The sequence below is a fragment of the Trachemys scripta genome, chromosome 1 (assembly GCF_013100865.1).
Source record: "Trachemys scripta elegans isolate TJP31775 chromosome 1, CAS_Tse_1.0, whole genome shotgun sequence".
Taxonomy (NCBI): Eukaryota; Metazoa; Chordata; order Testudines; family Emydidae; genus Trachemys; species Trachemys scripta.
Window position 1 is genome coordinate 295,050,706 of NC_048298.1, and position 15,141 is coordinate 295,065,846.

The 15,141-nt window shown below is 40.8% G+C and overlaps 1 long non-coding RNA gene across 1 annotated transcript; it reads left to right on the forward strand.

The window, feature by feature from the left end:
• Positions 1–2,646: 2,646 nt before the first annotated feature.
• Positions 2,647–7,413, forward strand: LOC117871708. Its single transcript, XR_004644340.1, has 3 exons — positions 2,647–2,775; positions 3,266–3,335; positions 6,661–7,413. It is a non-coding gene; the product is annotated as an uncharacterized LOC117871708 (long non-coding RNA).
• The last annotated feature ends 7,728 nt before the right edge of the window (positions 7,414–15,141 follow it).

Here is a 15,141-nt window from a genome sequence, read left to right on the forward strand (position 1 = left end):
AACTATATATTCCTACATACAGAAATTTGTGTGTGTGTGTGCACATGTACATGCATATACATATATACAGACTCCAATTGTTTTGGTAAATCAAACATAAATTGTACAAAATATGAAAAATATAACAATATAAAAAAGTTTCATTTTCATAGAATGTCAAATGCCCTGCACAAGTTGAATAAGTAGTGCTATTGAAGGTTTAGGTTATAGTCTATTTTACATATCAGAAGCATTGGCTGTTCCAAGTGACTTGTGGTTACCAGAACACAATCCATCAGAGGCAGAGATAGTGAAGAGATTCTGCCTAGCAGTGCAAGTTGTGGTGATTAGAGCAGATAATACCTTAGTAAGTACATGGTGCTATATCCCCCAGCTTAGAGTTAAACTGTTACTCTGTGTATTGCAAGGCTATGCAGTTGTTGTTATTGCACACTTCCAAAGGAGACTAATAGAAGAAGTAAGCCTACCTGGTTATCTGCTAGGAATTGGAAGATTATATAAGTGAATATTACTATATCTACATATGAAAACAAACTGATTTTTAAACTTGTTGAGGTTCATTTTTGGTCAAATCTGATCTCAGTCTTTGAAGTGTCTGCCAAGCTTCAGAGTGGGTTTTGCAAAATCTTATGGAGCCTGCTAAATCCACAATGAATATGGATAGGTACTTGGTGCTGTTAGTAGTTGAACAGGGTCTTATTTTCTACAGCATTCTTTGTTATATCTTGGCTGAATTATTTACCATGGTATGCTCTGATATGGCTCTGGATGTAGATAGGTCTTTGGTGGTGTATGAAAAAATTTCCTATGGTACTCACAAGTCTTACAGGGATCTATCTACAAGGCTACCCGTGTTTATCTCACTAGGCTGGGTCTCAAGAGTTTTTTCTTCCTAAAGTTGATTGACTGACTTTAGAAGACGTAGTTATAGATCCTTTGAACTTAACATTCTTTTATTTATTTGATTATATTATATATAAAACTCAGCTGGATCTAAGCCACATAATTTTATACATTATTAAAGACACTCAACAAGAGATCATTTTATTCTAAACAAACTAGAATTTTTGCTTGATAGGAGTCAGTCAATCAGCAATAATATGTACAAACATTTTTTAAGCACAGCAGGCAGGCAAAGATCTGACTGAATTAATTTTATCAGATCTTGGATTAAGTTGGTTCTAGATAAAATATAAATCAGATTGACATGTCACTGTTTGAATTACAATTTGATTACTAAGAACCTTTAGCCATGGCTTAGCACAGTGTATCAATATTGGATTTTGAGTGCATAGATGGTCCAGCTGTGAGACTTTAAATTAATTTAAAGGTCTGTAGAGAAAAAAATGTGAGGAGGGAAACAGTTGGAAGGAGTCAATGTTAGCAGGAAGGCCTTTTATATGTTAGCAGACAAGATGCACTAAAAAGAGAAAGTATGGTAGGCTCATCAGAAAATGAGGAGGAGGAGAAATCTAATGATGACTCAAAAATTACTAAGATACTGAACTCATTTTTTAAAGATCTGTTTTTATCAAGAAAAAAAGGAAAGAAGTCTGGAAAATGAGTAAATAATAAATTGATTGTCCAAACAGTTATTTATAGCGAGCAAGTAGGGGGACACTTGGAAAATGTGAAGACATACAGATCAGCCAATGTGAATGACCTGCATCCTAGAGTGTTAAGGGGAACTGGCTTGTGAATTTACCAGAAATCTGCCAACTTGGAAAATAATTGAAACCTGGGAAGTATTGGGAGATTGAAGAGAAAAGCAAAACTTAGTACTGATTTTTTAAAAAGAGATGAAGAATGTTCCTGGCAAACAGGTTGAATTCATTTAAATCCGTAGAGTAATAATGAAACAAATAATACAGTGGATGGGGGAGGGAATCACTAAATATCTAGATTAGGCGTTGCAAATATTTTCACTCTGTGGACTATACCTCAACAGAGAGATTGTGTCTTGGAGCACCTCCACTTCCTTTTGTGATTTCATAACTTCCCTGGGCTAGCTACTACTTACTTAGCAACAAATTATGTTAATGTTCATATGCCTACCTGCTTTAATATGTGTTTTGTCCTTTTTGTAAAAAGTGAATCACATCTGTTCATTTTATATTCCTCCTTCTATCCATTCTATCTCTTCCTCTACCTCCCTGCAAAAACTTCTTTACTGTCTGGTTCCCTCTTACTCTTTCCCTCAGCACATGCTCCCCTATTCCCTACGCAGGGGCGGCTCCAGGCACCAGCTTACCAAGCAGGTGCTTGGGGCGGCCACTTCGAAGAGGGGCGGCACGTCCACCTGTTCGGCGGCAATTCGGCGGACAGTCCCTCACTCCTGCTCGGAGCGAAGGACCTCCCGCCGAATTGCCGCCACAGATCGCGATCGCGGCTTTTTTTGTTTGTTTGTTTGGCTGCTTGGGGCGGCCAAAACCCTGGAGCCGGCCCTGTCCCTGCATCTCCTCTCTGTAGTATGATTCCATTCTCTCCTGCACATACTGGCCAGCCACTTGTTCCTCTTGGTCTTCTTCACATTCCCCTCATGCTGGTGACTCTTATTTTCTCTCCTCCTCCTCTTACAGCAACGCCTAATAGACGCAGTTACACTAGACCTCTTTCTCTGTGGCTTTTTTTTAAAGATCTAGACACTTGTAGCAGCTGGAAACAATGAAACAATGAAGAAAGCCAAGACCATGCGGCCTGTCAGATCTCAGTAGACCACCGGTGATCTCTGGTCACAATTTGAGAACCACCAGATCTACAGGATCATGAGACAATGTGAGTTTGTAAATATCACCAAACAGACTCAATTCCCTTTTTTTTTTTTGTTTTTTGATAGAATTACAAATTCATCTAGTGGATGAAAGGAGTTTAGATTAATTAGACTGTAAGCTCTTTGGGTCAGGGGCTGTCAATTTGTGCTGTGTTTGTACAGTGCCCAGCCAAATGGGATTGTACTCCATGACTGGGGCCCCTAAGCACTACCACAATATAAATAAATAAATAATAATCAAAGTGCAGTAGGTGGTTTTATATTTGGAATTTTAATAAAGAATCTGAGACAGTAATTCACAAACTTATCTGCAAAACTAGTTCAAATTGGCTTGGATATGAGCATAGCCTGAAGAACTGTCAAAAAGGGTAATCGAAAACATATAGGCTGTTTCTGTTCAACAACTCTAAACTATATTTCATAGTGATAGTTTCTGCTACTCTGTTTTAATTATAAACCTACAACTGTTTTTTGCACTCTTTTGTATCCATTTAGTGGGTTTGTGTCTATCTTGTAACAGCCACCTGTGACATGATGCCATAAATCAGCTCGCTTCAAAATACTGGTAGGGAAAGCATTAATCTCTGGACTCTTCAGTGTCAGGGGAAAAAAAAATTCTTTTTCTCTCTTTTTGTTTCATAGATTTGAGTGTCAGTTTTAAAATCTGACTGTTAGCCCATTTGCAATGTGTTTCGTTCTCTCTCTCTCATATCTGTAGCGATAATTGCCAGTGTGTGTTGGCGTTGGTTGGTACTAACCAATGGAGCCTATATATAAACCGCAGAGTTGCCCATTTATTCTCTCTTGGCCATCAGTGTAGCTTGCATCCCTAAGTGGATTCTTCCAAACATTGCTCATTTTCTGCTAGCCACACTTCGGAAAAGATTGTGGAATAAGGTGACCAATTGACTTGTACTGTACACATTTCCAGAAACAGAGTTTTAATAAATAATCTGGATGTTCTTTCTGTCTTTACTTTCCTGCATCCTCTGGTGCCTAGGGCATCCACCAGTTTCTGCTGCTCTGTTCAAGCTGCTGAATGTCAAGTGTTAAAAATTCCAAACCTTTATTACTGAAAAAACTTGGTTCTGAACATATTAAACTGAATATTGTATTGAATAAATAAGAACTAAGATAGCTCAAATAAAATAGAGGAAGGTATCTGTGTAAAGAGATAATGGTCCTTTTAAATCGCTTGTGGACTTGATCATATGGAAAACTGTGGGCTTTTGGTGTAATATGCCAAAAGGTTTTAAGCCAAGATTTTCAGGTCACTAATGATTTTGCCATCTCAAGTTTTGACACACTCTAATGGGGCCTATTTCCAAGTAATGGGAAGAGGGGTGAGTTTCAAAATCACATTAATGACTTAAGACTGGAATGCAAGTCCCGTTGAAAGTCAATGGGACTTGTGAGACTTCTGCTCCTTGGGCACTTAAGCACTTTTGAAAATCCCACTACTAGGGCACTGCTCTTTCTGAAAAAGCCAAAGAGAGCGGAGAGTGTGGCCTGAAATTTCAATATAAGCGCCTGGGGTGAAATTTTGGCCTTATTGAAGTCAATAGGAGTTTTGCCTTGGACTACAATGAGATCAGGATAACACCCATGGTGGTGATAAGCTCCTTATTAAAACAACCACATCAACCTGTTCACACATTTTAATGAACTAATATGTAGGTTCTACATGGCATCATTTTTCCAATAACAAATATATTTTGGTTGTGTATGAATAGTTCCAATTAATTGAGAATATATTGTCTTCTCATTTCCCCCCATAAAGGGCCAAATTCATCTCTAGTGCAACTCCTCACAAATGCCACTGAATTAATTTGTCTCAAACTCTTTGGCATGAGAAGGTACACTCATGTAAATAAATCTTCAGAGGTTTCTTTTATGACTCTCTTTTTAATGTACACATATCCTGGTTTCCTTATTTATTTTAATGATGTGAAACCATGAGTACAGTACCACGTGTATGTTTGGATGAAGGATGTATTCAAAGTCTAGGATGGAATAATTCAATTGAAGAGTTTTAACACTTTATAATCTCAGCAGCACAACTTCAGCCCTAATATTCTATATTCATATTAAACTCTATTTCTGTGCTTCTACCTACCTATAGTTTCACAGTAAGTGATGGTCAGTGCAGTATCCATGGCATCTTCCTCCACAAAAAAACTCTGAATTCCCATGCCACAGAATCATCTGCAGATGGTATTGGTATTGTAAAAGGCTAGGTGTAGTTTTTATGAAAATAACATGGCCATTAGCTGCTTTGAAACTGCATATGAACTGTCTTTATACATCTTTATATTGCCTAAGATGAGCAATGATGTGATGCAATCATCAGGGAAATACCCATGAACATCTCGTAGAACAAGCAGCATGGATAGCTATGTAGTTACATCATCCACTGCAGGTCTAAACTGGCAGAGTTCCACAGAAGACAACAGAGCTCCACCATGTTACGCCAGCAGAGAATTTGGCCAATATCTGTATCATAGTAGCAGCCAAAATGGCCTAGGCACTATTGAGATACAGTCCCTCCCCAAATGGATACTATTTTCCGTGAGGGACAAAAGGGGTTGGTGGAGAAGTGGGCAGAAAAACAAAGGAACATTCTTTTCCTCTCTCACCTCCTCTCCTTCAGAATGAAAACCCTTTACCACATGAATTGTCACAAACTCCTTGGAGGGGCATGAACAGGTTTCAGGGGCTGTAACCACCCTTCTTTTCTTTATGTAATTTGTCTTTTGTGCTATTCTCACTTGGAGCTGGTCCTGCAAAGCACGAGCAGAGGCAGCAGGGAGCAGGATCGAATTAGCCCAACAGCAGCCTGTATCCCTTGCTCTGTGCCTCCTGCTGTTGCCTGTAGTAATCCATGTGCAGAAGTCCCCCAGAGGCAACAGCCGGAATTGTACCTACACAACTATGATATTATTGGTGGGGTTCAGTGATCACTCAGTACTTAAGTTTATTCTATGTCTGATTCAAACTGGCTGTGAATAACAGGAGCTTTGCAGCACCCCAGCCAGATTTTCGATCCGGGAAGCGCAGACCTTAAAGACATAGTACACAGTACCACGGGGCTTAGCCCTATTAGCGCTAATGACCAGCTGCCCTAATTTAGACAAAAGACAGAAAATATTAGAGGTGGGGTATGGGAGGGCAAGGGTTAAACATCAGGAGAGGGAGGTTATTTTGAGTGTTGTGCAGGCTTCCTAAGGGATTAGGGTTTTTTTAATTGTTAGGTGCTAAAGTTGAGCTTATTTGCTCTTTCACAAGTGAGGGCTGGAGAGATGAGTGATGACAGGGAAAACAAGAAGAGTGTGAGGGAAGAACATGGAGAGAGAGGGAAGATGGAGCCAGAGTGAAGGGGAAGTGGAGACAGAGGGAGGGGATGAGGACAATGATGGCAGCAGTGGCTCTGAGAGCAGTGAGTTGTGTGGTGGGAGTGAAGCTGGCCAGTGGAAGATTCCAAAATGCAGATGTAAAAGTTCCATTTTGAGCCATGAGCTGATCTCAGGAATGCTGAGTTAAAGGCTTTTGCTTCTGCCACTGAAATTGGTGGCAGCTGTTGCTGGCTTCAGCTCCCTTTCCCCTGCAATCCAACTCCATCTCAGAGCCGTGATGAGCCTAATGGTAGGAGGTCACACAAAGGAGGGGAAGAGGGGCTAGGTGTGGTGCTCATAAGCAGCTCCTTTGTGGACTCAAGGGAGCTAATCAAGAGGGAGGAAGTGCCCGGCCCACTCTCTGGCTTCTGCTACAGCTGAAGGCTGGTGCCAGCATAAATGTCTCTGATTAACAGACAAAGGAAAACTTGTTCAGAGGTTTTGACCACAGAGCTCTTTAATCATTACATCAAGCGGCTGTCCTCTGCATTATTACAGGTAAATCAATCCCTACTTTCACACCTGTGGAGGGCCTTTGTGTGAACCAATGCAGTATGATGGAAGGTGGAGCTCTCACCTGCACAGAGGATGAGAGTGGAGTGCGTAGGCTGGACCATATCTGAGAGATATACCACTGCATGGAAGCTCCTATCTTCCAACCACAAGGGAAGGGAGTGTGTGAAAAGGCCCCACAACCAGTGGGCTGAAGTAGTCACCATGACGCAGCTTGGCAGCTGCTCCATGGCCCATCTTCCCACCTCTACAATGCAAATGTACGGCTACTTGGGCTTCAAGCTGAGGGCCCTAAATACAAATTTACAACACATCTGAATAGAGTTGCAAACCTCTATACAAAATAGCTCCATGTTGTCTCCACGACACTTATTTCAATTACTTGTCATAAAAAAAAATTGATGTGGATTGAAATAACCATTTTGTCCAGGGAAGTGACCAGCATCACTTAATATAGGATATTTTGGGTGAACACTAATGCAGTAACACAACACATGAATGCCAACACTTCACTTGTCCCAGAGGAAAACGAATGCGGTTCTTTCTCTTTGGAATTCAGGTGCCTGCCACTGAGATGAGAAAGGACACAACAAACAATATGCTTTAATTTGTCTCAAGGCTTAAAGGGATTCCAGTATTTAAAAGTTCCCTGTTCCTATTCATGAATGCAGATTACACTGGTCTACAATTTTTGAGAAGTCGTCTGCTTCAGAGATAAAATGTGCTATTTATTGTGTATTTTGATGTGCTGAATTCAAATATGATAATTAAAACAACTGATTGGCTACTGTTTCTAAGATATTTAAGTTTTTATATTTTATGTCAATGTATATTGTGTAGATAGTAGAGTTTTAATCATAAATCGTAAACCTAGGTCTTTTCATGTGTTTATGGTTGCTTTACATGATAATATTTCACTTGTCCTGTTTATGTAACACTTTAAAAATCAGCAAAATGGTTATATAAATAAAATTTATTATGAAACAAAAGGCAAAAAATCTATTATGTACATAGTTTAGTCCTATTCAGTGTCTACTCGGTGCTTCTTGGCTTGTCTCTTGTATTCATTAAATGGAGCATCTCCTGTCACTGTCCAGCAATAGTCTGCAAGCATTGATGGGCTCCATTTGCCCTGATAGCGTTTCTCCATTGTTGCAATGTCCTGGTGAAATCGCTCGCCGTGCTCGTCGCTCACTGCTCCGCAGTTCGGTGGAAAAAAATCTAGATGAGAGTGCAAAAAAAGTCTCTTTAGTGACATGTTGCAACCAAGGCTTTTGTATGCCTTGAGGTTTTCCACCAAAAACCTGTCGTTGTCTGCCTTGTTGTTTCCGAGAAAATGTATTGCCACTAACTGGAAGGCTTTCCATGCCGTCTTTTCCTTGTCACGCAGTGCATGGTCAAGTGCATCATCTCGAAGAAGTTCATGAATCTGAGGACCAGCAAAGACACCTTCCTTTATCTTAGCTTCACTTAACCTTGGAAATTTTCCACGGAGGTACTTGAAAGCTGCTTGTGTTTTGTCAATGGCCTTGACAAAGTTCTTCATCAGACCCAGCTTGATGTGTAAGGGTGATAACAAAATCTTCCTTGATTCAACAAGTGGTGGATGCTGAACACTTTTCCTCCCAGGCTCCAATGACTGTCGGAGTGGCCAATCTTTCTTGATGTAGTGGGAATCTCTTGCACGACTATCCCATTCGCAGAGAAAACAGCAGTACTTTGTGTATCCAGTCTGCAGACCAAGGAAGAGAGCAACAACCTTCAAATCGCCACAAAGCTGCCACTGATGTTGGTCATAGTTTATGCACCTCAAAAGTTGTTTCATGTTGTCATAGGTTTCCTTCATATGGACTGCATGACCAACTGGAATTGATGGCAAAACATTGCCATTATGCAGTAAAACAGCTTTAAGACTCATCTTCGATGAATCAATGAACAGTCTCCACTCATCTGGATTGTGAACGATGTTGAGGGCTGCCATCACACCATCGATGTTGTTGCATGCTACAAGATCACCTTCCATGAAGAAGAATGGGACAAGATCCTTTTGATGGTCACGGAACATGGAAACCCTAACATCACCTGCCAAGAGATTCCACTGCTGTAGTCTGGAGTCCAACAGCTCTGCCTTACTCTTGGGTAGTTCCAAATCCCTGACAAGGTCATTCAGTTCACCTTGTGTTATGAGGTGTGGTTCAGAGGAGGAGGATGGGAGAAAATGTGGGTCCTGTGACATTGATGGTTCAGGACCAGAAGTTTCATCCTCTTCCTCGTCTGACTCAAGTGAGAATGATTCTAGTGCATCAGGAACCGGCAGTCCTTCTCCGTGGGGTACTGGGCGTATAGCTGATGGAATGTTTGGATAATGCACAGTCCACTTTTTCTTCTTTGACACACCTTTCCCAACTGGAGGCACCATGCAGAAGTAACAATTGCTGGTATGATCTGTTAGCTCTCTCCAAATCATTGGCACTGCAAAAGGCATAGATTTCCTTTTCCTGTTCAACCACTGGCGAAGATTTGTTGCACAAGTGTGGCAGCATATGTGTGGGGCCCACCTCTTGTCCTGATCTCCAATTTTGCAGCCAAAATAAAGGTGATAGGCTTTCTTAACCATAGTGGTTATACTGCGCTTTTGTGATGCAAAAGTCACTTCACCACAAACATAGCAGAAGTTATCTGCACTGTTCACACAAGTAGGAGGCATCTCTGCTCACTTTGGCTAAACAGAAATGTGTCCCTTTGCAAAATCAAACACTGACAAATAAGAGAGCACGACACTGTATGATTTCTAGAGCTGATATAGGGCAATTTGTTCAGCAGAGTGATGTAAGCTTCGTTATGATTGCATCATCCATGACTTCTAGGAATAACATGATGCAATTCATATCATGTATGACGCAATACCAGCTTCAGATTGCATCATTCATTGTTTTGCCTAAAAAGCAAGTACTGTCCAAACCCAGTCATAGATTTATTCATAGATCCAGTCAAAGATGTATTTTAGTCATCTCTGGTTTAAAGTGAGATCCCTTCCCTTTATAACTCACTTATCCTCCGCCATTCCCAAGTCAAGGGTCGTATATACTGACCCAATAGCATATCTTGAAAACTAGAGTCAATCAACAATTTTAAGCATCATTTTTGTTCTCAGTGACCCAGAATTAGTAAAGTTTGACTACATTTATTTCAGAAGCATTTTGGCTGTAGAGCAGTTATTAGAGTTATACATATGCATACATGGAAGGGGAAATAGACCACAAAGGGTTAAAAAGAAGAGTGTGGTATTCTCTATTTCTTCAGCCTGGAGGACAACCAGCCTTTCTGCTGTCATTCAGAACAGCAGATGTTCTGAAGAAGAAGAAGAAGAAAAAGGAAAAGTTATGAAATTGACAAAGATCAGGACACTCTCCAATGTACTGACCTGCTGCCAAACTACTTCTCAGTTTGTTAATGTGCTGTTAGAATAGATCCATAAAATCCACAATAAACAGATAGTGAAAAACTCAGGGTTAGAACAGTTTTGTTTATGTTATTTTAGAAAGAAAGAAGACCTGCATCTTAAAAAGAAATATCAGTTCAAGGGAAGAAATTTGTACTTAGGTTTAAAAGGAATTTGAATGAAATAAGCAACTTTCAAAAACATCTGGCTGCTGTTTTTGAACTAGGCTACCACTCAACTTACAGGTATCATAAAATTTTAAAGAACATATGATCCTGTTCTTCCAATGAGCCCCAGGGAGGTGGACCCCTGGACCCACATGGCACACAAAGAGGTATTGGAACCTGTAGCCTGACTTAGCAAGGTATTTAAGCGTGCGTCTAACTTTGAAGTGCAATGAGAAAATTCACGTGCTTAAGCACATTGTTGTATTGAGATCTATATTTGTCATAATATATGTAAAGGTAACAAATATGGAAAGTCAAATAATTTAATAACAAACACTTCATTTTCTCCCATCTAGAAAATGTTGCTAGCGCAGTTTTGGTTTGACATGCTCTATCCTTTGCAAAAATCTTTTACTTTTCCAATTTAAAGTTTTCAATTTTAAAAGAAGATTTTAAATAATTTACAACATTAAATGTGGCCTGTAAAGGTTAAAAATGGGCTTGTGCTTTTTGTTGCTTATTTAAGATGTATGTAGAAGGCCTGAAGGATTTTTGTCCAAAATATATTTTTCCTACATTTTGCTCTCCCCCAGCCCCGCAATTAGAAATTCAGGTTTTAGCTAAACCCAAACCCAATTTTAAAAAATAATCCCTTTGTGGATCACCTTTCAGAGGTAAAGTCTGGCCTGTCCTCAGGTTACACGAGGGGACTAGGAAACTGAATGGGAGTTTCTACCACCAACACAGCACTAACACAAGACACTGTTGAAACTGTCACACTAGTGGTTCATCAGTGTTAGGGGAAGCTGGCTGATTTATCCAGCAACACTCTGGGTAGGTCTTCACTGCAGAGTTAGCCTGGGCATGTACTTAGGTGTTGCCCCATCCTCTATCCTGTGCACACACAAAAACTTCTCACCCAAGTTAAGTGATGCTTTCAATCCATACAAGAGTTGAGGATGTGGGTTAGAACTGGCTTCCACTTTACTCAGGCTAGTAAGCCACCCACTTTGCAGTGAGGGCACAGGCTAAATCACTTTTCCCACAATTCCCCCCATGTGCCCAGAAATACAAACAAGTTCTCCTACAATTCACTAGGAAAGTATCATAGAATGGCTCAGCTGACTACAGCACAAAGAACTGTGCGATATGCCCCCCAAAGTTCTAGCCACAGACACAGAAGAATTACTGCATCCTTACTGGTGCTGCACTCGGGCGTGGCTTTGTAGTGTCACTTCTCACACTCAGATTAAGGCAACTTGGGTGCTGAAACCACACTGCCAATCACCTGGGCTAACTGCAGTGAAGACATACTCTGCCCATGGCCTAAGGGGGCATAATCAATGTCCTGCACTCACCTCCTCTATTTTTTCTAACATTGGGCAGCAGGCCTGGGGTGGAGGATAATGCATACTGCACCTTCCCCAGAGACAATAAAGAATGCTACATATTGTACTCCTATTCCTATCCTCCCCCCATTCTTTCCTCCACCCTATCTTGCTAAGGCAGTCTTCCTCCATCTTCCTCCATAAGCAGAATGTCTCAGACTATCTACACCTCTGCAAACCATCCCCCCTTAGGTGCTTTGATAGCACAATAATGGATGCGGTAAAAGAATTTAAGTAGGATAAAATTAACATTCCAGAGAGGACTTTATTTAGCTTACAGTGTGCTATGAAGATCAAAGAAGCCATGGGGAAAATTCTGAATTCAGTGGGACTAAGGGCCTCAGGATCTGGGCACCACATTTCAGGAAGAATGTGGACAAATTGGAGAGAGTCCAGAGAAGAGCAACAAACATGATTAAAGGTCTAGAAAACATGACCTATGGGGGAAGATTGAAAAAATTGGGTTTGTTTAGTCTAGAACAGAGAAGACTGAGAGGGGACATGATAACAGTTTTCAATATGTAAAAGATTGTTACAAGGAGGGGAGAGAAAAATTGTTTTTCTTAACCTCTAGGACAAGAAGCAATGGGCTTAAATTGCAGCAAATTAGGTTTAGGTTGGACATTAGGAAAAACTTCCTAACTGTGCGGGTGCTAAGGTAATAATAGGATAAATGCTGTTTTATTAACAGTCTGTTTTGTTTTCTAACAGCTCCTGCATTAGCAGAACCACCTAACGTGTTTGTGTTCTCAGATTACACTACCGTGGCCTAATATAATTATATCCCTCTCCCAATGCTTTGCAAATCTAAATATACGCCACTATAATTTTTTTCTTATGTTCCTATAAACAACACTATCATTATTGCAATCCTGCACTCTTTCATTTCTGGCCACTTTCTCTTTACTATTATCACATACAAAAGATGCCGTTTCTATTTGTATTTGCAATAGTATATTTGCAAAAGGCTTGGATGGATGATTTGGAGCCATTTCGTCACTGTCTTTCCAGATTCTTTTTGGCTTTGTGAAACTATTTCCTCTTTAAAGAACTTCCTTCTCTACTTCTTTGGTGTCTTTGTATGACCCGGAATGGAAGACAGGGTGTATAGGTTCAGGGCTGTTCTAAAAAGGACAGTGATCAATTGTTCTCCATGTCCACTGAAAGTAATGGGCTTAGTCTGCAGCAAGGGAGATTTAGGTTAGATATTAGGAAAAACATTCTAACTATAAGGGTAGTTATTTGGCCTTGCCACAGCGCAGAGGGATGAATTCGATGACCTCTCAAAGTCCCATGCAGCCCTACCTTTCTATAATTCTATGATATATGTCTTTCAGTTCTGCCCTTTCTCTGTCATGCTTTCAGTGCCCAGGGCGGGTTCTCCATTTTTCCTTTGTCTATATTCTCCAACTCAGACTTACTGTATTTACCACCTTCTTGAGACTTGATCTGTGGGGACTACTGACTGATGTCCCATTAGCAGACACACAGGATGTACAGTGTTTTCCATTCTCAGGATCTGTGACCCTGCCACTTCCATAGCTCATCCAATGGCCAAAACTAGTCCAACTTAAACTCTAGATTATTAACAACGTTCTCTGAAACTTGACTGATAATGTTGCACAATTTGCATTTTGATCTCACAAACCAAGTCAACAAATTCACGAGTGCTGATTGGCATAATCTGGCATAAAAATTATCATTACCTTGTCTTGTTTGGCTGAAGATAAATGCTTTATATACACCTCTACCCCAATATAACGCTGTCCTCGGGAACCAGAAAATCTTGCCGCGGTATAGGTGAAACTGCATTATATCGAACTTGCTTTGATCTGCCAGAGGGCGCCGCCCCCCCCCCCCCCCCCCCGGAGCGCTGCTTTACCGTGTTATATCTGAATTCATGTTATATCGGGCCACATTATATCGGGGTAGAGGTGTATTACATTCTTTTGGGGGGATCAGTGGTCAGTCAGAACTAAAAGCTTCTTCCAGGCATTTTTTCTCTGCCAGGTGTTTTGTTGTGTTTTTACTTCCTTAACCACAAAGGGACAGATTTTATAAGATGCTCAGCTCACTGCTGGGTGATGAATACTTTAGAAAATCTGTCCCTTATTTATGTGCCTACATGGGAGCTGAGCTCTTTTCATCTGGCCCCAATTATGGGTACTGAGTAGAGCTAGTCAGAAAAATGCCAACAAAACTTTTTTCTGTCGGAATTTGCTGATTTATCAAAATTGACCATTCCACAGAGACTTTGCAATTTCAACACAGGTCCAATAGAACCCAGGCAGTTTTTGAAACCTGCCAGATTTCCTGCCAGCTCACCTGCCCTGCTGCTTGGCAGCCCACCTGCTGAACTGCCTCAGAATCAGAGACCCCAGGGCTTCCAGGTTCCACAGCCTCAGGCCGGCCTGCTAGACAGACTCCCTCAGAGTCAGGTACCTAGAGCTTCCACAGTCTATATTTCTGGGGCAGGTCCCCCCGACAGACTGCCCCAGAGCCAGGGCTCTACCTTTCAGGGAGAAATTAGACATTTTTGTTTTCATTCTGAATCAGAATTAAACCAATTTTTGAAATGTCAAAATCCTTATGAAACAGAATTACATCATGTTGCATTGCTCTAGAGTCACGCACTTGAAAATCAGATCTTGAGGTCTTTGGAAAAGCTAGTCTATACCGCAGTGGAAATGAAATGTGTTTGGACTTCCAGTTTCAAATGCAGCCAGCACATTTCTGAATCTGCTTGTTCATTTCTGCCATTCCTGAGCTGATGGGTATCAAACGCTGGAAATACAGGTGATACAAATGCCATGTAGTCTTTTTAAACCCCTTTTTATCATTCTTTTCCTAGTTGTGTCTTTCTATTGTTTTCTTTCAACTTTACATCTCAGTTACAGGTATTTTTTCTCTGTATGTCTCTGTACCTTTGTTACTGCAGATTTTATTCCAATGCCATTGTTTCTAATAGCATTAAACTGTGATTTTCAAAGCCTCCTAGATTGGAAGTTGGCATCCAATTCCCTTAGTCTGAGGTACTTCCATGGTCCCCATCACTGTTGTGTCTGAGCTCCACACAGCCTTTAGTGTATTTATCTTCACAACACCCCTGTGAGGTAGGGCAGTGCTATTATCCCCTTCTGACAGGTGGGGAACTGATGTACAGGGAAACTACATATATCTTACCTAAGGTCACACAGGAAGTGTGTAGCATACCAGAAAATTGAACCCAGGTCTCCAGCTAGACCTTAACCACGTCACCATCTTCCTCTCTTTTCTACAAACGGTTGCTCCCAAGCTTCTTTTGCTCTCAACACAGATGACCGCTGCCACTTCATTTCTCCAAACCAACAGTGAGTATGGGAATGGTGCTATAGGAATGCAGAACTGAGGTGCCGCTAAGTACTGGATTTCTTCTGGATTTTTTTTCTTTCCTTCATGTTAGCCTCTTTTCTCTTTCCTTCTGTTTTGT